The sequence below is a fragment of the Carlito syrichta genome, unplaced genomic scaffold (assembly GCF_000164805.1).
Source record: "Carlito syrichta isolate Samal-C Ts95f unplaced genomic scaffold, Tarsius_syrichta-2.0.1 Scaffold316031, whole genome shotgun sequence".
In the NCBI taxonomy this organism is placed as follows: Eukaryota; Metazoa; Chordata; class Mammalia; order Primates; family Tarsiidae; genus Carlito; species Carlito syrichta.
In genome coordinates, this window is record NW_007260127.1 from 7,994 (window position 1) to 30,324 (window position 22,331).

Below are 22,331 nucleotides of genomic sequence, written 5' to 3' on the forward strand. Positions count from 1 at the left end.
GGGGGGGAGGGGGCTGGGATTAACAGTAGCAAATATCTGTCGGGGGATGGGGAAACACCTCTTATCAACAGGGTGCCTGAATGAAACGTAATTGTACATCTAACTCTTAACTGTACCCCACAAAACCATAATTAAAAATATTGATTAAAAAAATAAAAATAAATTTTTAAATTTAAAAAAATAAAAAGAAGCTTTGCTAGCGTTTCCCAGGATTAAACACACCTGGGGCTGAGGTCCAGGCAAGTCCGTGTCTATGCTCCGAGCCAAGGGAGGGTCCGAAAAGAAACACCCAGAGAGAGTTCTCAGATTTTGTTTCTCTTTCCCACTGCTGGCCATCTAGGAAGCTGCTAGAATAGAGCATCACCTCCAAGGCACTGGGCTGTTGCCATGCACACCTCATCAGGCATGTGGCTTCACCTTCAGGAAAATGGCATGTACTGAGCAGACCACACTGCAGAGGTGAGTCACAGGCTCTTCATAGGAGAACATACCTGTCAGGTGTTAGTGAGATAGACACAACCACTTGACTTGTGGAGGGGAAAAGGCAGACCCTGACAGGACCTAGTATTTGAAGCTTTATGCATTTCCATTTTTTTTTCTTTTTGAGTCGGGGTCTTACTCTGTTGCCCAGGCTGAAGTGCAGTGGCTCACTGCAGCCTCGACCTCCTGGGCTCAGATGATCCTCTCTCCTTAGCCTCCAATTCAGACGTGGATGTCCGAATTTGAGTAACTGGGACTACAGGCACGTGCCACCACTTCCGGCTAATTTTTTGTAGAGATGAGGTGTCACATACTGCCTGGTCTTGAGCTCCTGGTCTCAAGCAATCCTCCAGCCTCGGCCTCCCAAAGTGCTGGGATTACGAGCATAAGCCATCACTTTATTTATTACACCTCCATTCCTACCATTAAAATTACTCTCCTACCTAGGTATATTGACATAAATTAATTAAACTCTGGGAGAATTTCTACAAAAACTGACACATTGTCACCTGTTGAGAGGGAGCTTTAGAATGAGGACAGTGTAAGGTATTGTTAACATTACTTGAACATGTTTATGTAAACTTTGGTAAATGAAGGTGAGTCTAAACACAGCATGTACAGTGTGCCCTTCACAGAAGGGCACAGAAACTTCCAGAGGGATAAAGCTGTTAACCCTGGAAAGAGCTCAAGGGAGAGGATTCCAGGTGACTTTTTCTATTTTCATTTTGTGGTATTCTTTGAATATTCTATGCTATGTATTAGATTTTTTTCTGACTATACATATATTTTGTTTATATGGGATAAGATGTGAAAAATAAAAGCCAAGTCCCAGCTCAGCACTTTGGGGGAGGATTTCTTGAACCCAGGAGTTGGAGACTAGCCTGGGCAATGTAGTGAGACCCCATTCTCTACAACACTAAAAATTTTTTTTTAAATCAGCCAGGTGTGGTGGTGCATGCCTGTAGTCCTAGCTACTCAGGAGGCTGAGGTGGAAGGATAGCCTGAGCCCAGGAGGTCAAGGCTGTGGTGAGCCATGATCATGCCACTGCACTCCAAACAGAGTGACAGAATGAGACCCTGATTTTTAAAAAAGTTGATAACCGTTGTAACTGTCTGAAAAATCAGACCTGAGCGATAATAGTGAACCTGAATCCATGTTTTGTGTAGAGATGGCAGATACTTGGTGTATTTTCAAGACCTGCCTGGTTGGTCCCTGTAAGTCTTTTCAGAGGAATGCAGAATAGACCACAGATGGAAAAGATATGACAAGAAAGCCTGGAATTTGAGTTCTTAGTGGCCAGGCCCTGGGAGCTCAAGCCTATAATTCCAGCACTTTGGGAACCTGAGGCAGGAAGATCACTTGACACTAGGAGTTTGAAACCAGTCTGGGTAACAGAGTGAGAACCCAGCCCTACAAAAATTTAAAAATTAGCTCTACATGGTGGCATGCACCTGTAGCCCCAGCTACTCGGGAGGCTGAGGTGGGAGGACCACTTGAACCCACGAGTTCGAGGCTGTAGTGGGCCATGATCGCACCACTGAGCTCCAGCCTGGGCAACAGAACAAGATCTTGCCTCAAAAAATAAATAAATAAAATTTAAAAGCTAAAAAAATGGGGTTGGTGACATTTAACTTAGAGTCTTAGCTCTGCTACCTAAGGGACTTTGGTCTGGATGCTTGAAATTGGTAAGTTCCTGTAATCTCAGACATTCAGCTTTTCAACTTGGTTACATACTTATATCCATTTCCGAGATGCTTGGTGATGGCTGAAGGAACCAATGAACACACTGTGCTTAAGAGAATACCCAGTAAATGAACTCGCCATAATCTTGACACACAGGTCCCTACGTTTCTTGGGCCAGATCTTACGGTTCTAGGCAGAGGTCCAGCCTCCGAAGAGCACGGCCTGAGGTGGGGGGAGGGAATGAGAAAAGACAGACAAAGAACAGTGGGATTGGGAGGTCTCTCGCCTCAACAGGCGAGAGCAAGTTTACTCTTATAGTATGTTGTCTTATATAGAGCAAAACTACATAAACAAGAGATATTTTAATGCTAGCATCAGCTGGGAAAACGTTAACGTTCAGGACTTTCCCTGGCAAGCTTACTACAGCGCTGACATCTTTGTTTTCTGAGAGTCTAAGTAAAACTATTAACATCTGTGTTCTTTGAAGTTCTAATTATTACCGAAGCAGGCTACATCCAGCCTACGCAGACTAGAGGTCACACCACCTGAATTCTACTAAATCAACATTCCCAGGGGCCAACATGGAGGGAAGGAGATACTGGCCAAGCTCCTGTTGGAGCCAGGCCAGAAACACAAGGACCGTGTCAAGCTCATGTCCTTGTCTCCTTCAGTTCTAGAACAAAGTTCCATGTAGGCCTCTACCCTAGCTTAAGCTGGGCATGGTGGCATGTGCCTGGAGTCCCGGCTACCTGAGAGGCTGAGGTAGGAGGATCAACTGAGCCCAGGAGGTCGAGGCTGTGGTGGGCTCTAGAGTGGAGCAGAGATCTACCCTCACTTAAGCACGTTCTCGGAGTGGGTCTAACCTTGACTGGCTACTTTCACAAAAGTCATTTATCATGAAGGCAGAAAGCAGGGGTGAAATCATTTACAGGACAGGACATAGCCCACATTCACTCCATCACCTGCCCTCTTATGACTTCCAGGCCTGAAGATGGGTGTTCTGGGGGTGGAGAAGTCACTTGCCAAAACCACCAAGCTTCTTGCCAACTTCCCCAGATCCCTACCCACCCAGAGAATGCCCCCATTCACAGTTTCGTCTGTCGATCTTCTCACAGAGATCCTCACGGTGGATCTTTTGGAATATGCTGGCCATCACATTCCAAGAGTGCTGTGCCTCATAAGAGGTGGTCCACAAGTTGGCCACATCCTGTCTGGTCATCCTGAGGTTGATCCGTGGGCTCAGTGGCAGTCCACACTGCACAGCCTCTGGTTCAAACTGATCCTTAAAACTCCAGAATTCCTTGTCATTGAGATCATCTAGATACCACAGCAAGTCAAAGTCCGCTGAATCCGATTCTGCCATCTTTCTTCTCCCACAAGGTCAGACTTCAGAGAGAGGGGAACTTGAGGGATAAGGAGTCTAAAACACAGATACGCAATCAGAATCAAGCAACACAGCAGTAGCAGCTCATCCCAAGTTGGCACTGTGGAAAACTCCTGTGCTCTGATATGAGCTCCTTTTTGACAAGCATCCATAACACGCCTGAACTTTTTCTTGCTGGGTCAAGGCCTTTGTCAGCTGCTCCTGAGAGACATCCAAGTTGCAGTAAACGTGGAGCATCCATTGCGGTCCAAATCAGCCCCCAACGAGTGAATAGTATTTAGGCTTTGATACGTGGGTGTAACATAAGAGTTTGGAGGGAAGTGTTTCTTTGGTAACTGAGTGCCACCCCGTACAGCTCAGAAATCTACACTCATGGTCTCTTACAAGATATGCTGCTGTGTATGAGACTGCCCTGTGCGGGCATCATCTGTGCAGTGCTTGGTTGTATTCTGGTTTATTTTATTATAAAGATGTGGGATACAAGTCAGGATTAGGTACGTAAGTAGTCTACATGCAGGTGAAGTTTGGGCCTCCCACTGGCCCTCACTTCCCCTGATTTAGGACCAGGGACACTCTGTGATTTTATGTGCCCCCCTCTTCCTCCCCTGGCAGTGTCCTGTGGCTGCCAATCCCACCCTTGTGCTATTGTGATTAATGTTCCGGTCCCACGGATGAGTGAGAACGTGTGGTATTCGGTTTTTTGTTTCTGTGAGAGATCGCTAAGAATGATGGTCTCCAGTTCCATCCAATTGGCTGCAAAGTCCATGGTTTTTCCTTCCTTATGGCTGTGTAATACTCCATCGTGTATGTGTACCACATTTTATCTTGACAACTTTTGATGGGCATCAGAGTTGGTGCCATGTTTTTGCTACTGTGAATAGTGCTGCAATAAACATGCAAGTGCAGGTGTCTTTTTTTTTTTTTTTTAACGTCTACCTTCCTTGGGGATACATCATTATGCCTAGATAGCTGTGAGGATTCCTAATGAAGGGACAACTGTTTCTACCATGACAAGATGCTGTGTTTGTGGTCTTGCAGCCTCTGGAAAATCTAAGTGTTAGGACGGGCTCTGTGATGTCCTGTTGCTATACAGATGCACCAGAGATGGTCCCTAGGTCATTTTTTCACTGCACACTGAACCCTGTTGGCTCATAAAGTCCACTGGCTCTTAACTCAAGTCTGTGCACATCCAACTGTTTTAAACAAGACCCAAATGAGCAGACTTTTAGCCTTGTACAGCCTGCCTGATTTGATGCGTCACACAACTGCTTCCAGCAATAGATGCATCCTAGGTCAAAAAATACTCCAAGCTGCTACTGCCCTTTGCAGCACCCTGACCCAGAGATCTTTCTTCCCGCTCAGCTGACGAGAGACATCATCTACACAAATAAGTCGCCTCTCCAATTCTCCCACTCCCCAAGAAATCCCTCATCTTCCTCTTCTGAATAGGGACTCACACACTGTAGCCCCTGGACAGACTCCTCCCACGTGGGACATCCCCCTCATGCAAACCTGTCCAAGTCCCACCCACAAAAGTATGCGCATGACACTGCCACCTCTTGTTCAGGCCCCAAAGTCCCTGAACTCCTACACCTGCGTGTTTCAACAGCATCTGATCTGGATAACTGGATGCTCAGTCACATGGAGCTGGCATTGCAAAACAGTGTCTCAACAAGGATTCATTCCAGAGCCTTGACCCAATGTCACCAAGGAACTCAGATTTTATGACAAGGATGGAGGGGGAGATCAGATGAGATGTGGATAGATGGGTGTTGGCTGGCTTCTCTGTGGCTTTGTGGCAAGTGCTTTGACACACAGATAAAGGGACACAGAGCTCCTCTGAGGGGTAAACGCGAGCTAGAGAAGGGCAGGTGTCTGCTCAAAGCTAGACGGCTCCATCTCCAACCATGAAATACACCCAACTAGATACCCAACTGCAAGTGAATTTTGGGGCACAAAGAAGCTGACAAGGGGGACACAAAAAAAAAAAAATGAACTGATGAAAAAATTGTGTGCTTATTCTTACATGTTTGAACTTCAGTCACCTTCAAAGCACTGTTTGATGCAATACCCCTATTAAGGCACTTTTTCCACTGCTCAAAACTGTGTTTGAACTCATCCATTTTGACGCCCTTTAGCATTTCTGCATCTTTTGTTTGGCCTCTTCCACGTCAGCAAAACGTTTCCCTCTGAGGACGTTCTTCATCCAGGGAAACAAAAAAGCAGTCAGTTGAGGCAAGACCCAGTGAATGGGAGGGGGGGACACAGGTCAGGCTGCTTTGGGTCAAAAACTTCGGCCCACTCAGGGCGGTGTCAGCAGATGTGCTTGTACATCAGCCCCCATGAAATGGGCAAACCTGTTGAAAGATTCAAAAAAAAAATTAACTGAAGCCAAATGCAGATTCGCACACCAATGCCAGGTGGTGCACAGATGCCAGTGGGTTCCTTGAACTCTTACCTAGGGAGGGAGGCCTGTACTAGAGGGGCCCACCCTCCAAAAGATCATTCCGGGGTTCGGGGGTCCTCCGTCACATACCAAATGCCATGTGGAGAGACACTGGTATCCCAGACACATTTGAAATGGATGCCCACCTGGAGGACAGAAGTGGGCATGGAGCGAGCAGACCCCACACTCGACGGGCGCCATGTTGAATAGAGAGGACAGAGTCACTGTTCAGCTCTGACTCCACCAAGGCTATGATCTACGTGGGAAAGTCCTCACAAGCCCCCAGCAAGGGGCAGAAATGAACCGACAGCTGTGCCCTACGTTGCCTGTACTTTACAGCAGTTCTACATGAAGCCTAGCACCCAAAAGGGTAGAAAACGACACCACCACCATCCGTTCCAAAACAACTTCATCACTCTTAAAGGAAACCCTGTCACCATCAGGCAGCCACTCCTCACGTTCCTCTCCTCCCCAAATGAACTCTCTCTATTCGAGTTCACATGCAGGCTTTCATCAGGAGCAGGTATGCTCTGGGTAAGACTGAGTGTTGCAACTCCTCCTATGGAGCAGATTGAAGAAGAAAAATGGGGTGGTCTTAATATATGCAGAAAGGGAAAGATGGAAGACTCAACATCTATGCCTGCTCGTAGATAGTGATTTATAAATTAGAAAAGAACTCCATGAAGGAGTCCAAAAAAAGTGAAAGAAAACAAACATATATACATATTTTACAGAGGTTGCATTTTCCTTTAAGGAGTCAACCCCTTGGAACTCAGTTGAGCATTTCAAAAAGCAGGAACGCTGTCCCTGATCATTTATGATCTTTTCTTCCTGCCTTTTGCCACAGCATGGGTGGAGCTAGAGGTCACTGTTCTAGTGAAATACGCCAGGCACAGACAAATACGTGTCACATGTTCTCACTCATGTGTGGGAGCCAAGAAATGTTGATCTCATAAAGGTAGAGTAGAATGACAGTTCCCAGAGGAAGGGAAGGGTGTGGGTGAGGGGATGCATGGGTGGGTGGTCAATGGGCACAAACACACACTGAGGTAGAGGGAACGTGTTCTTGTGGTCGACAGTTGGGTAGAGTGACACCAGTGAACAATATTCCATTCTATGGCTCCAAATAGCTAGCAGAGAAGATGTGAAACCTTTCCAGCACAAAGAAATGGCAAATCCCGAGGTGCTGGATGCCCTAAGTACCCTGACTTGATTATTGCACATTCTAGGGCAAAACATCACATGTACCCCCGTAAATATGTAAAAACATCATTCATCACAATCTTAAGAAACAAATAAAATATGCTCTTATTCTCTAACGTGCCACACATCACCTGGAAGAGAGGTGTCTGAGACGAGGCCACAGTGACGTGTTAGCTAGATTAACCCTTACACAATGTATGCATGTAGACACTTCAAAATATCATGTGCTACAAGATGAATGCATACGATTTTATCTGTCAATTTAAGACACACTTTTACAAAGTAAAACAGATTGAAAAGTAAGAAAATAGGAGAACAGAGATGATGACGTAAACAAAAAAGGTTTTACAGTCCAAGACAGCAAACTGGCAAGAAAGGAAACTCACCAACCCCAGCCCCAGGTTTCTGTGGCCAGCTTCCCAAGCGACGAAGCCAAGAAGTGGGAAGAAAAAAACAGCTATGCTCTCCCAGTGATGGGTTAGTTCGTCTCTTATCATTGGCTCATGTGGGTCCTTGATGACTTTCACAGGGGAAGGGAGATACTGCTACAGCTGGGCACTTCTCCCTCAAATGGGCTGCCCCCGCCATCCTTCCCCACCCTCTGTAGGGCCTGCTGATTGAAGAGGGTCCAGCCCCCACTTACTACCGGTGGAGCTTGTGGGGCATTTAGCCAAGAATCTTCCAAACAATTAGCTTGACCCAGTGGGAAACAGCTCTCCACCAGTCATCTCGGTTTCAGATAACCACCTGTACCATCAGCTCCAGTGGGGAACTCTGTGTAACCTTCATCCCACCTGGCAAGGATCCTTTCTGATCTGAGGGTGCCGTAAGTACTTGTGGAATGAGTCCAGCCACAAGAATGTTTAACTGGAGACAGAACTGGCAGGGGTAACCACTAGAGCCCTAACTGCAGGGTTGTGGGCTCGGCTGCGTCTTGGAACCACCGGGGAACCTTTAAGGATGACTGATGACTCCGTCCCAGCGTGGGCTTTCATCAGGAGTGGCTGTGCTCGGGGTAAGACTGAGAGTTCTAACTCCTCACATGGAGCAGATTGAAGGAGAAAAGTGGGACGGTCCTAATAGTGCAGAAAGGGAAAGATGGAAGACTCAACGTCTATCCTGCTCTTTGATGGCTCTTTGTAAATTGGAAAAGAAAGGAATTTCCTTAACCCCATGAAGGGTTCAAAAAAAAGCAACCCCAACCTCACGACAAATGGGAAAATGATAAAAGGATGTTCTTTTAATAAGATACAAGACAAACAAGCCCTCCGTCGGCCCTCTCATTTCAACATGGTGTAGAACATAGCACCAATTCAGTGGGAAAAGAGTCATTTGAAAGAGAGAAGAAAATTATCATTATTTGAGATCCTTTGATTATCTATGTAAACTCCCTCCCCCATCGGATCCATAGAGAAACTGTTAAGATGAAAAGTAACTTTGGTAAATATAATAACTTAAAAATTCAATTGTATTTCCGTAAATGAAGTTAATTAGAATTTGAAATTTGAAGGAATGCCACGTACCATTACAAGAAAGATATAAAATAACTAGAAATAATTCTAATAAGAGACTGTAAGCCTTACTGAATATAAAGCAGCTTTAAAATGAAGAATTAACACAAAGTCTTTGTCGAGGAATAACCATTATTATAAGGATGTTAATACTCACCCAGATAGATCTCTCTATTCAGTAAAACGCCCATAAGACCCTAATAGAAATGGTTACATCAACATATGATCCTAAAATATATGAGGAAAACAGAGAACTCGAAGAATCCAAGCTAAGCCTGAAACACAGCAAGTGTGTGTGGGCAGGTGGGGGGTGGGAATGCCGATTAAGTGGAACTCCCCCCTGCCCCATTAAGACTTGCATTAATAACTAGAGTGACTAAGATTTGCGGGCATCAGGATGGATAGAGGAAGCTATGGGACCAAACACAGAGCTCAGAAACAAACGTAGGAAGAGAGGAAAAGTCAGTTCATCACAGGTTGCTGGGCAGTGGGGCAGGTGAACTGTTCATGAAATACAGCTGCCACTATTTTTATTTAAAATGAGAAAAAAATTAGATCTCTTCTCCCTCTCTTAGAGAAAAGCAACTGCAAGCAGCTTAATACTTCTGCATGAAAAGCAAAATGCTATCACATTTCTAAAGACAATATAAGAGATCTTGATGACTTGGAGTAGGGAATGAGTTTTCTAAACAAGACCCCAATTTGCAAAATATAATATAAATCTTGATCGATTTGATCCTATTAAAAATAGCTGTTCAGTGAATGCCCACTATATAAGTAACAAAAATATAAAGGACGGACTGAGAGACCATACAGGTGTCATGCAAAACGAACCAAGTCACTGTTTCAGAAGATGTAAAGCACTTCTGTAGGCAAAAACCAGAAAGAAATAACCAAGAGAAATACAAGGAAAAGGAATTTCACACAAGAGGCAACAAGTGGCTTGTGAGCATGCGAAAAATGCTCAACTCTTTTAATAAGCATGGGAAGGCAAATGGAAACATTTCCAACCAATATTTGCCTGGTATTTTAAGATGTGGACATCAGAAGTCGACGGTTCTGTGCAGCCATGGCGACATTCACCTACACCAGATGCTAACAAAATGTGGTAAAACTACTTGTGACACGGCAAAGGAAGGAACCCGTGCCTTCGTGACCCCGTGGCTCCACTCAGAATCCAAGAGTCTTGTGAACAAGGGGATAGGAACTGGAGTGTTCAAAACAGTGTCCATACTACCAAACATGGAGAAATGCTCAACAACCTGCCGTGGATAGAATGGACAACTGTGGCCTACTCACGTTTAAATCCGGTAAGGCAATAAATGTAAAGGCACTTTAGCTAAAAAAAAAAAAAATCTAGCACTGATGAATCTCAAAAACAAGGCTAGGTGGACGGGTGAGGTCGCAGGGTTACACACTGTGGTCCAAAATGGGGAGGGAGTAAACATATCTCTTAGGGGAACATGCCAGTGGGGAAAACGAACAGAAATCCAGGGAAGTAAACGAATAGAAGTCCAGGAAGTAACTAACGTGAAACTTACTTCAGTGGCAGCCACGAAGGGGGAACAGCCTCGCCACTGGGGCCACGCAGAGTGTGCAAAGGTCTTGCTGTGTCTCCTTCTCAGTTTGGTCCCTGACTGGATGCATTTGTGTTGGGACTACAGCTGCTTCTTGGCATTTTGTTCATTATTTTGTTTACACTTCTCTATGTGTACACTTCGAACCATCATCACAAAAACACAACTCAGGATTCTTGTCAAGAGGAAGCAAGATTGACATAATAAAAGGATAGCTCCTGGCACATTGAAGTTTTCAACGAACGTCAGAGGTTTATATATATATGTATCGTGGCGTATTGTATTAGTCGGCCCGAGAAAGGCATGGAATAATGTTTTCTGCAGCGACTCAGATGGCTTTGGAGAACATCCTAAGTAGACGTAGGGACAGAAAACCAAACACCGCACATTCTCGCAGAGAAACGGGGGCCAGACCCAGGACTCGCAAAGGCACAGCGAATGGGAACATGGACACTGGAGCCCCGGGGGCAGGGGGGAAGCGGCGGAGGGAGGAGAGCCGACCTGCCGCAGACCAGGTGCACCGGTGGGGCGGCGGGTCCAGTTAACGGCCAGACATCTTTGCCCCTGTACGACGCAACTGTGTAACCAACAGCTAGTCGCACACTCTGAAGCTGCCGAGATTTTTTTTTTAAAGCAAACAAACAAAACACGAATAGCTGGTGCAAGTTGAGGCGAAGACGCCAGAAAAGTGGTAACGCTTTTCAGGCAAAAGCCTCTCGCCACCCGTAAATAGTAACCCAAGTCTAACCCGCGAACAGATTCGAGTTAGAGCACTGAAACTCGCCTGTTGCCAGTGTTAGCTGGATGAACGGACGACCCTATAAAAAAGCCGGGGTCACGCACACGCAGGCAGCGAAAGCGGAGGAAGAGCTGTGCTCAGGGATGAAGCTCGACCCCAGGCCTGAAGCCCTCCCACCCGCGCGGCAAGCGCGCCGCAGCGGGCGTCCACGTTCGCCGGCTTCCTCGCCCGGCTGGGCCCGCGGCGGCAGAAGGACGCTCTCGGCCACCCACGTCCCCCTGGGCTCTCAGGAGGAGGGAAAGAGACGGGCACCCCGAGGACAGTCACCCCCGCGCAAGCCGCCTTGGCGAGACTGGGGCAGGCTCTCCGCGGCGGGAGCCCCGGACGCTAAGTCGGAACTGTCCCCCCCCACAGGACGCCAGGGCCGCGGGCTGGACCCAGACCCAAGGCGGGGAGTGTCTTCACCTGTCCCCTGTTTCGGCCCCACGGCCCTCCCGAGCCGGGGGGGAGAGGCGGTCGTGGGCCCGTCAAGAGGCACCGCAGACCTTTTCCTCCCGGCCCAGGCGCCACTGCCCAGGGAGCACCGGGCGGCCTGGGCGCCGGGTGAGGGGCCGCAGGCGGCACTGCCCTCCCGGGCCTGTTTCCGCGGCTGTCTCCGCCTTCCGCGTCCCGCCGGGCCCTGCCGCGTCTCTGGACGCCTCTGCTCCCAGCCCGGCTGCGCCACTCTGGTGCTGGCTTTCCCCGCTCTCGAGCTAGCAGCGGGGTAGCGGGGCGACCTGCAGGTGCTGGGAGGTTTCCTCTCAGTGGGCCCTGAGACCCGTGAGAGGGAGGGGAGGAGGTGGGGGAAGAGGGAGGAGGAGAGGGAGTAGGGGGTGCTGAGGAAGTTGGGGAAGGGGAGATGGGGAGGATGGGAAGGTGGGGATGGGGATGGGGGTGGATCAGAAATACAAGGAGAGAGAAGAACCCACTAAGGACACATCAGGATGGGAGTCCTTGGCGCTTGGAGGGCGGCGTGTTCCTACTCGAGTCTCAGAATCTCCTGGGGTGGGTCTTTACCAACACACAGCAGACCCCCGAGAGCACAGCGGCCCACGGATGGGGGAAGGGATGTCTAAGCCCCTTGGCCGCTGGGAGCTTGACCTCTGGCCTGAGGCGGGAAGATCTTGACGCTGTAGTTCTTGGATGTGATGCATCAGAAATTCACATATTGTTTCCTTTGATTGCTTTTTTTTTGCATTCTATTTATTTTTTTACTTCTCAGAGTTTTATTTTATTTTTACCTTATTTTATTACAAAGATGTGAGGTCAGGGACAAGGTGTCTAAGCAACGTATGTGCAGGTGAAGCTTGGGCCTCTTTGTTTTTTTTTGTGGACTCATACTCATTGTATATATTTATGAGGTAGAGCAATATTTTGATACATGTATACAGAGTGTCGTGATCAAAGCAGGGTAATTAGCATAACCATCACTCAAACAGTGACTGTTTCTTTGTGCCGGGAGAAGTCAAAACCCTCCTTTCTAGCTGTTTGAAGACATGCAATAAATTATAGCTAAGCTGTCCGCTCCCCAGGGCTGCAGAGCTCTTCCCCCATCTAGTTGTAATTCTTCATCCCTGAACCAGCCTCTCCTCACCCTTCCCTCCTCCCCGTTCACATCCTTTATAGCACTCATTTTGACTGTGAAATAAGTGGTTGTAGAGGGAGTCTCTCCACATCAATGAAAGTTGATCTTTACTGTCTCTTATGTGTTGGACAGTTCCCCACCTTAAAAAAGACCCAAGGCCTGGTACCTCAGAAGGTGACACACTCCGGTGGCTGTAGCTGTCATTAGTCAAGATGAGGTCATCCTGGATGGAGCAGGGGTCCCTTGCAAGAAAAAGGCCACCGTGAACAGAGAGAGAGTGGCATGTGGCAATAAAGTCAGAGATGGGCGCTGTGCTGCCTTCCGAGGGACGGCAAGAATTGGCTGGCAAGTCTCAGAGGCTGAGACGAGATGGAGTCTTGGGTCTCAGAGGGACCCTGGCTCTGCCGGCATTTTGGTTTTGGATGTCTGGTCCCTGAACCAATGAAGCGAGATGTTTCTGTTGTTTTCAGTCACTTAGTCTGTAGACCTTGGTTGTGGCATCCTGAGGACGCTCGAGCACTATTTTAAACTTCACATATAAAAAATAGAAGATAAAAATTGTTATTTTCTTTTTGTTTTTTGAGTTGGAGTCTCACTCCATCGCCCAGGCTGGAGTGCAGTGGCACACTCATGGCCACCCCAGCATCTAACTGCTGGGCTCAGGCGATCCTTCCACCTCAGCCTTCCCAGTAGCCAGAATTATAGGCATGCTACCACGCCCAGGCAATTTTTAGATTTATTGTAGAGATGAGGTCTCACCAAGGTGTCCAGGTTGTTCTTGAACCCGAAAATTGTTATTTTCTGAAAATGTGTATGTTTGAACAAAATCATCAATTTGTTTGTCATAAAAGTTGTAATAGTCTCATTTTTGATGTCTGTTCAATATCTAGTGATAGCTCTTCTTTCATGCCTGATATTTGTTGCTCATGCCTTGTTTTTTGTTTTGTTTTGTTTTGTTTTTTTCATCAGGCGTGGAGGCTATCAAGTTTTTCTTTCCAAGGAATCTCCTTTTGACTGAGTCTAGTACAGGCATGTCCAATTCATGGCCCAGGGGCCATATGTGGTCCAGCACAGATAGCCACGCAGCCCATAACATCTTTTAGCATCATGTGCTTTTCAGCACCTGTTTTCTTTGTGACCCCCACATGTAGTTCTAGTTTTGAAGTTCCAAAGTGGTATTGTGCTTGAAATGAAACTTAAGTTATGGCAAGCTCAACTTACAGAAAATAATTCCGCACCTTTTTTTACATTGGCTAAATGCAGTCCTGTGAACTGCCAAAAATATGCACCTTTGCTTTCTGTCCGAACACAGGAATTTGAAAGCAGATTTCAAGATTTCCAGTCAAATAATCCATTATTTTGCAATGTTGGCTACACCATCTTCAGTTGACATTAATGTTCTAACTGCAAATTTTCAAATAGAATGCATAGAGTTGCAATCAGGCATTCAAGTGAAAGAGAAATTTGACCGTCTCTCCTTATTGGACTTTTCTAAGACCTATCTTCCTAGAAAATATCCCTGGCTTCACAGTCACGCTTTATTTATGACATCATTTGTGAGCAGCTGTTTTCAATGATGAAGAGCAAAATTCAAACAAACATTTCTAATGTACACCTTGAGAACTCACTAAGAATCCATTGAACTATACGTTGATAGATTAGTTTTGCAAAAATAAGGTGAAATATTCCACCAGTTTTATATTCTCGTTTTTCTAAACTTTATAATAAAATATAAAAAACAAATCAGTCTTATGATGTATACACACTAACTATATTATGTAATTTATGTGTGGCCCAAGATAATTCCTGTTTGGTCCAGGAAAACCCAAAGATTGGATGCCCCTTATCCAATACTTTAATTTTTATTTCATTGATTATTATTTCCTTCTACTTTCTTTTCACATGTTTTGTTGTCTTTTAAATGTGTAGTTAGTTCAGTAATGTTCGACCTTTCTTATACCCTTGAAATAGTGCATTTATCTATGTCCTAATGTAGCTGCATTCCGTGTACTTTTATATTTAACATTAAATATTCAGTACAAAATCTTATATTCAGTGTTTTCTCTTTTTCATATGTTACTCAGAAGTATATTTTTATATTTTGAAAACTAGTCATTTTCTCATTTCTGGCATAAGCTGTAATCAGGATATTCTGTGTAGTGTATATTATTAGAAACATTTTGGGGATGCTCTAAGGACCAGTTTGTGGTTTGTAGATTATCCACCTTAATATGTTTTACCATTATTGAATGAAAAGGTCTCTGCCCAAAAGCCAAAATTTGTTCATAGCCTTCAACTCTTTATTTTGTTTTTAACTTGCTTAGTTAATTACTGGAACAAATTCGTAAAGTATACAGCTATGATTAGGGAATTATCTATTTCTCCTTATAGTACTATTTGTATATTTCAAGGCCATATTACTATATTACATGTGTAATTATTCGATCTTCCTGGTAGTTCTGTGGTTATACAGCATCTATGTTTATCATTAATGTTTTGGCTTGGGATCTGCTCTTCTGATGTTAATATTGCTACACCAGTTTTGCAATTTTTAAGTCTGGAGTAATTTAATGGTATTTGCTTCTAATTCAAGTTGCACAACAAATAGAATGGATATAGTTTGGTGAATAAGATTAGTTATACCTTGCATTTGCATGATTTGGTTTTTTGTTCAGATTTTTCATTTTTTAACTTAATTTGTATTGCAACACCATTGCACACATTTATGGGGTACAGTATGAGGTTTCAATGCATGTATATTTTATATGGTGATCAAATCAAGGACATGACCATATCTATTCCTTTAAACATGCATTATTTCTTTGGGGCTAACATGCACAATCTTCTAGCTATCCTGAATTATCCAATTCGTTGTTATTTGCCGTGATCCCCTGCTGTGTAAGAGAACTTTGGAATTTATCCATTCTGTCCAGGTGTAACTTTGTATGTCTTAACCAACCTCTCCTCTGCCCGCCCTATCTCTCCCCAACCTCCGGTAACCACTACTATCTACTTCTGAGTTCATCTTTTTTTGATTCTCCATGTGAGATCATGTGGCATTTAACTTCCTGTGCCTGGTTTGTTTAACTTAATGTCCTCCTGGTTCATATGTTTCCATATGTGACAGAGTTTCATTCATTCATTTTTATGGTTGAACAGCATGATGCTGTGTGTAGCCTGCATGTTCTTATCCATGCATTCCTTATTGGGCACTGCGGTTGGGTCCATGTTTGGAATGAGGCTGCCATTGTCATGGGCGTGCAGGTATCTCTTCAACATACTGGTCTCCTTTTTGTCGCTAGATGCCCTGTGGTGGGAGCGCTGGATTACATGGTAGATCTGGAAACCTGTACTGATTTCCATGTCTGCCAACAGTGTGTGAGTTTCCTTTTGCCCCACATTCTCACCAGCATTTGTGGTGTTTTCTCTTTTTGCTCACAGCCATCCCCACTGGGGTGATTTGGTAGGTCAGTGTTTTCATCCTCAATCTCCGCTTCTTTCTTCTGTGTTTTCTTTGGGTGCCTTCTTAAAGCACAAGTACTTGGCTTTTGGTGTTTTGTCTGGTCTGTCACTCTTGGCGTCTCTGCACCATTGAAGCCATTATTTTGTGTAATTACTAATAAGAGTTTAAATCTGCCAGGCTCGGTGGCTCAGCCTGTAATCCCACGCTTTGGGAGGCTGAGGTGAGTGAATTGCCTGAGCCCGCGGGTTCGAGACCCGCCTGGGCAACTTGGCAAGACTTCATCTCTACAATAAATTTTAAAAAAAAATTAGCCAGGCGTGGTAGCGCGCGCCTGTAGTTCCAGCTACTCAGAAGGCTGAGGCGGAAGGATCGCCGTAGCCAGCAGGTCGAGGCTGCAGTGGCCGGGAGCGGCCACTGCACTCCAGTCTGGGTTACAGAGTGAGACTCCAACTCAAAAAAAAAAAAAAACAGTTTAAATCTGCCATCACTTTGTTTTCTGTTCATCTTTTCTTTTTCGTGTTCCTATTTCTGTTCTTCCTGGCTATTTTTTAGATTCATTTTGTCATTTTTTTTTTTTTTTTTTACTTTCTCTATGTACATTGGCAGATGAATTCTGCCTTTTATGGCTGTCGGGATTCTAACATTCATTTGGGGTTTATCAGAATTTAATGTTGAGTTTTTGCTTCTGTTATTATCCCAGAGAAGGAACCATAGAGCACTTGATATGCTTTTGGATTTAAATGATAGTGTGCTGATAAATTTTAATTCTGTTTTATACCTCACAAGAATCTGCAAAGCAACTTCTTTTCTTCTAATTCACTGTGGAATCTCTTAATTTTCACTGAAATTAGTTTCCTTCTCTCCAGTGGCCATTTTTCAGAATTTCCTGTGATGAAAGTCTGTTGTTGGAAAATTGACATTTATCTACAAGTGTTTAATTTTTATTCTTAGACTATTCTATTCTGGTTACACTTCAATTCATAGTTGTTTATTTTCAACACCTTCCATGGCTTGCTTCTTTCCATAGTATTAGACAAAGTCAGTTGTCAATACGACTGTCCTACTTTTGAGATACGTTGTTGCTCTAAGCACAGCTATACCACTCTGGAATGCTTTCAAGACACTTTTCTTTATTAACGTTTCTTAATACTCTGTCTAGGTGTGGGTTTGTTCTTTTTACTGTTGGGCTTCACGGGACTTCTAACTAGTCGTGGATTTCTTTCATTAGATAATAGAAACATCCCAGCAGTTATCATTCTTCCCTCCTTCCTGCCTCTTCTTTTTTTTCTTTTGAGTCAGGGTTTCACCCTGTTGTCCAGGCTGGAGTGCGGTGGCATGGTCATGGCTCACCACAGCCTCAACCTCTTGGGCGCAGGCAATCCTTCTGCCTCAGCCTCCTGAGTCGTTGGGATTACAGGTGTGTACCACCACATCCAGCTAATTTTGAAATTATTTTCGTAGAGATGAGGTCTTGCCCTGTTGCTCAGGCTGGTCTCAAACCCCGGGCTCAGGTACGCTTCTTGCCTCAGGCTCCCCAAGTGCTGGGTGACAGGTGTGAGCCACTGTACCTGGTTTGTAGTTACCTTTTAAAACTTACCATATCTGGTCCATATTCTCTTTTCTTCTTCTTTTGAGGTTCTAAGTAAAAAGCGCTTGACCTTTTCTCCCTCAGTCTCTTATTCTCTCTTTTCCTCTTTTTCTCTCTAATTCATATTGGATAACTTCGAATATGAATATGGTACGGGTTGCCTGAGACTTAAGCCACAAACTGGGTGCCTTAAACAATAGAAATGTACTGACTCACAGTCCTGATGGCTGGAATTCCAAAATCAAAGTGTGGGCAGGGCTAATTCTGCATTTTATTATTTCTTTACTTCAGCAGCTTTCAGTGATACAAATAGTTTTTGCTCTGGGCTTTAAGAGTAGCCTCCACTCCAACCTCTGAGGGTTGATTCTTCCCAAAAGCTGGTGGGAATTCAGCCTTCTCCCTCTCTGGCAACTTCTACTGGCTTCAGATGTTTTGGGTGAGTAAATGGCATTCTCCTGGGTCTTCACGCCGTCTTCCCTCTATGCAGGACTGTGTCCAAATGTCCCCTCTTTAATTTCAACACCAGTCATGTTGGGTGAGAAGCCCACTCTGCTCCAGCACCCTCTTGTCTTTACTAATCATATCTATAAGGACCCTATCTCCAAATAAATCCACATTCATTTTTTAAAAAATCTTTTAATTTTAAGGTTGTGGGGTACACTTCAGTTAAGTGTACAAATGTTCATGATGCAGGTCCCGTTTTGATGAGGTGTGCCTTCCCTCCCCCAGCAGAATCCCACTACTGCCAAAAATAAATCCACATTCTCAGTAATAAACCCACATTCTGAAATTCTGGGGTGGGACTTCAACATACAACTGATGCAGGGGACACAAGTTAACCCATAACGGACATCTAATATCATCACACTGGCTTCAGAAAATATTTGAATGGCTCACGCCTGTAACCCCATCACTTTGGGAGGCCCAGGTCAGAGGATCACCTGAGTTCAGGAGTTCGAGACCAGCCTGGGCAACATAGGGAGACCACATCTCTACAAAAAAAAAAATCTGGTAATTTTGTGGAGGTGGTGGAAGAAGAGTGTGTGTGTAGATTTGAAGGGATATTTAGCATTTGATCCATCGTGAATCTGAATGCAATCTTGACTATCACCTACAGATGACCTCTTCCCAAAGCTTGGAGGTATAATACTAAGATTTTAGCTTTTGGCAGAGGCCGACCTCTGATCTTCTTGACACTGTTTCCATGCCAGGAAAAGCCCAGTAGTCACTTGTTTCTCAAAGGTGTCAGAGTAAGGCACCCACAGTACCCTTGCCCAGTCAAAGCCGTTCTTGAAGTCTGTGGTTTTCAAACTTGGGTGGGCATCAGAATCAACAGGAGGGTTTCGCAGGTGGCTCTGCCCCACCCTCAGAATGTAGTATGACCAGGGAGGGGATCAGGGAGTTGCATTTCTAACAAGTTGCCAGGTGGTGCTGATGATTCTTACAGAACCACCTGGAGATCCACTACCTCAGGCCTGTTCCTTGGTGTCCTTGGGTCCCACATGCATGTGCCTATAACCTGCTATTAAAAGCAGGCTTCTAAGCTCCTGATGGAAGCACCCAGGGAAGAAGTCACCGAGGTCACCTTTCTGTAATGGTATTTTCATTCTATGCACTCCTTAATAATTTCCTTTAATTTTTAGATCTTTGATGCAGTTCAATTTTATTTTTAATTTTTCTCCACATTAGCTGGTCTATTATGGGTAAGACTTTACCTAGCAGTTACCCATGAATAAAGTGGTTTTATTTATTTTAGTTTTCCACTGTATAATTTAAGCTTTTTTTTTTTTTTTTTTTTTTTTTAGTTGAAGTATCACTTTGTCACCCAGGCATACAGGTAAAGTCCCAAACTCTACCTGTATGATGAACACTTATGTACCTAATATTGAATTGTATCCCACATCTTTATTTAAAGAAAAGGAAAAACAAAGAGAAAAACCAAATAACTTCATCAAAAAATAGGTAAAAGACATGAACAGACACTTCTCTAAAGAACACATACAAGTGGCCAAAAAGCCAATGGAAAAACTCAAGATAAAACCACAATGAAACATCATCTCACACCAGTCGGAATGGCTAGCATTATGGTGAATGTTCGGGCTTTGCCGATGAGTCAGAATATGTGGGAATATGTGGTACTCAGTTCCTTGATTCTGTGATAGATCACCGAGTTTGATAGACTCTAAGTCCATCAAGGTTCATGTTGAGTTGTTTGATTCCTTGTAGTCTAGGTTGTCTGCTGCGTTTCTCCACTGTAAAGTTACTTCCCTCTCCCTTTTTATACTAAATTCTTAAAAAAAGAATTCTTAAAAAAGAAGTCACTGTGTGCAACCCACACTAGGGGATGGGGAATCATGCTCCTTCTCTTTAAGGGGGAAAATTCATATAAATTACCTGGAGCTCATCTGTATGGGGTATTTATCTATTCCTTCCATTTATTTATTCACTTGTTTATTTATATCTGTGTAACCTCATAAACGTTTATTTTATACTTTCGGTATAAATTATATTAGCCCTTTGTCAATGGCATAGTTTGCAAATGTCTTCTTCCATTCTGCAGTTTGTCTGTTCATTTGGTTAATTATTTCACTGCTAGGCAAAAGCTTCTTAGTTTAATTAGGCTCCATTTGTCTATTTTTTGTTTTTATTCCATTTGCTTTAGATTTTTTCATCATAAATTCTTTACCTAAGCCAATGTCCAGAAGAGTTTTTCCTAGCTGTTTTTTCCCCTAGGATTTTTATAGTTTCAGGTCTTGTGTTTAAGACCATCTTGAGTTCACTTTTACATATGGTGAAAGGTAGGGGTCTAGTTTTACTCTTCAGCATATGGCTAGCCAATTTTTCCAGCACCATTTATTGAACAAAACATCCTTTCCCCCATTGTTTGTTTGTTTCTTTATGTATTTATTGAATTGTTGTCTCACTCTGTCTCCAATGCTGGAGTTTAGAGGCATGATCACAACTAACTACAACTTTGAGCCCCTGAGCTCAGGTGATCCTCCCTCAACCTCCTGAGTATCTGGGACTATAGGTTCATGTGACCATGCCCAGCTAATTTTTTTATTTTTATTTTTTCTTTTAAGTAGAGACTAGGTATTGCTATGTTGCAGAGGCTGGTCTAGAACTCCTGAGCTCAAGTGATTCTCTCACCATGGCCTCCTAGAGTGCTGGGATTATAGTCATGAGCTATTGTACCTGCCCCCCCACCATTGTTTATTTTTGGTTTTGTTGAAGATCAGTTGGTTGTAGGTATATAGCTTTATTTCTGGGTTCTCTATTCGTCCTATTGATCTTTCTGTCTATACCATGCTGTTGTGGTTACTATAGGTTTGTAGCATAATTTGAAGTCAAGCCATATGATACCTCCATAGTTATTCTTTTTGCTTAGAATTGCTTTTTGGTTCCATATGAACTTTAGGATTTTTTTCTAGTTCTGTGAAAAATGCTGTTGCTATTTAGGTAGGAATTGCATCTTTAGAGTGCTTTGGGCATATGGTCATTTTAATGATATTGATTCCTCTGATTCATGAACATGGGATGGTTTCCTTTTGTGTGTCATCTATGATTTCTTTCATCAGTGTTTTGTAGATATTCTGGCAGAGATCCTTCACCTCTTTGGTTAAATGTATTACTAGTCATTTTATTTTTGTGCATGGCTATTGTAAATGACCGTTGTTAATCTGGGACTCTGGGACAAGCAACTCTGCCACCTGGGATACTGTGCCTGTGTACGATGTTCTTTTGCCTTTCATCTTACAGTCTCCATTCATTTCCAGAGTCATCTGAGTCAGTGCCCTTTCTTCCTCCAGCCTTTTCGGTGGGTTGCATCATATACCTGGGTTGCAGGTAATTTCTTGTCATGGTCTGCATACCATCCTGGAGTCCCTGGACCTCCTAGCTAGTATTTGTTGTATGTTAATGCATGACAGCTGACTCTATGTTGTAGGAGTCTGTGGGTTTTCAGAGATGCAAAGTGCCTATCTCCACCACAACAGTGCTGGACAGTTTCTCTGCCTCATAAAATGCCCTCTTCACCCACACTCATATCTCTGAGTCACAGGAAGCCAGGGATCTGTTTCCCATCTCTCTCATTGTGCTTTCCAGAGTGTCACGTAAGTGAAATCAAATGGTGTGAGCCCTCTCAGGCTTTTGCTTTGAGATACAAGAGGGGACCCCGAAGAACTGGAATTTATTTCATGACAATGTTTGTGGCAGCATGTGCTCTCTATTATTAACAGAGAAACATGCAATTTTCCGTCACTTGAGAGTAAGCCTATATTTGCTTTTGTACTGGGGATATGTCAGGTGAATATATGTTAGAATTCTTGTACTTTCTGAATGATTCAATCTGTTATTCCCCCATCTATATTTTTTCCAGATATTTCTGTTTTCATGACCATTTAAGGGCATTTCTTCTCACATGGTTAAACTTCAGTCACCTCCAAAGTACTCTCCATTGCATGCAGTACACCTATGGAGATGCTTTTCCACCACTCAAAACAGTTTTTGAACTGGCTAATTTTGATGTCTTTTAGTGGTTCTGCTGGTTTTTTATTTCACCTCTTCCATGTTGGCAAAATGTTTCCCTTTGAGGACTTTTTTCATCCAGAGAAACAAATGAAAAAAGTCGCT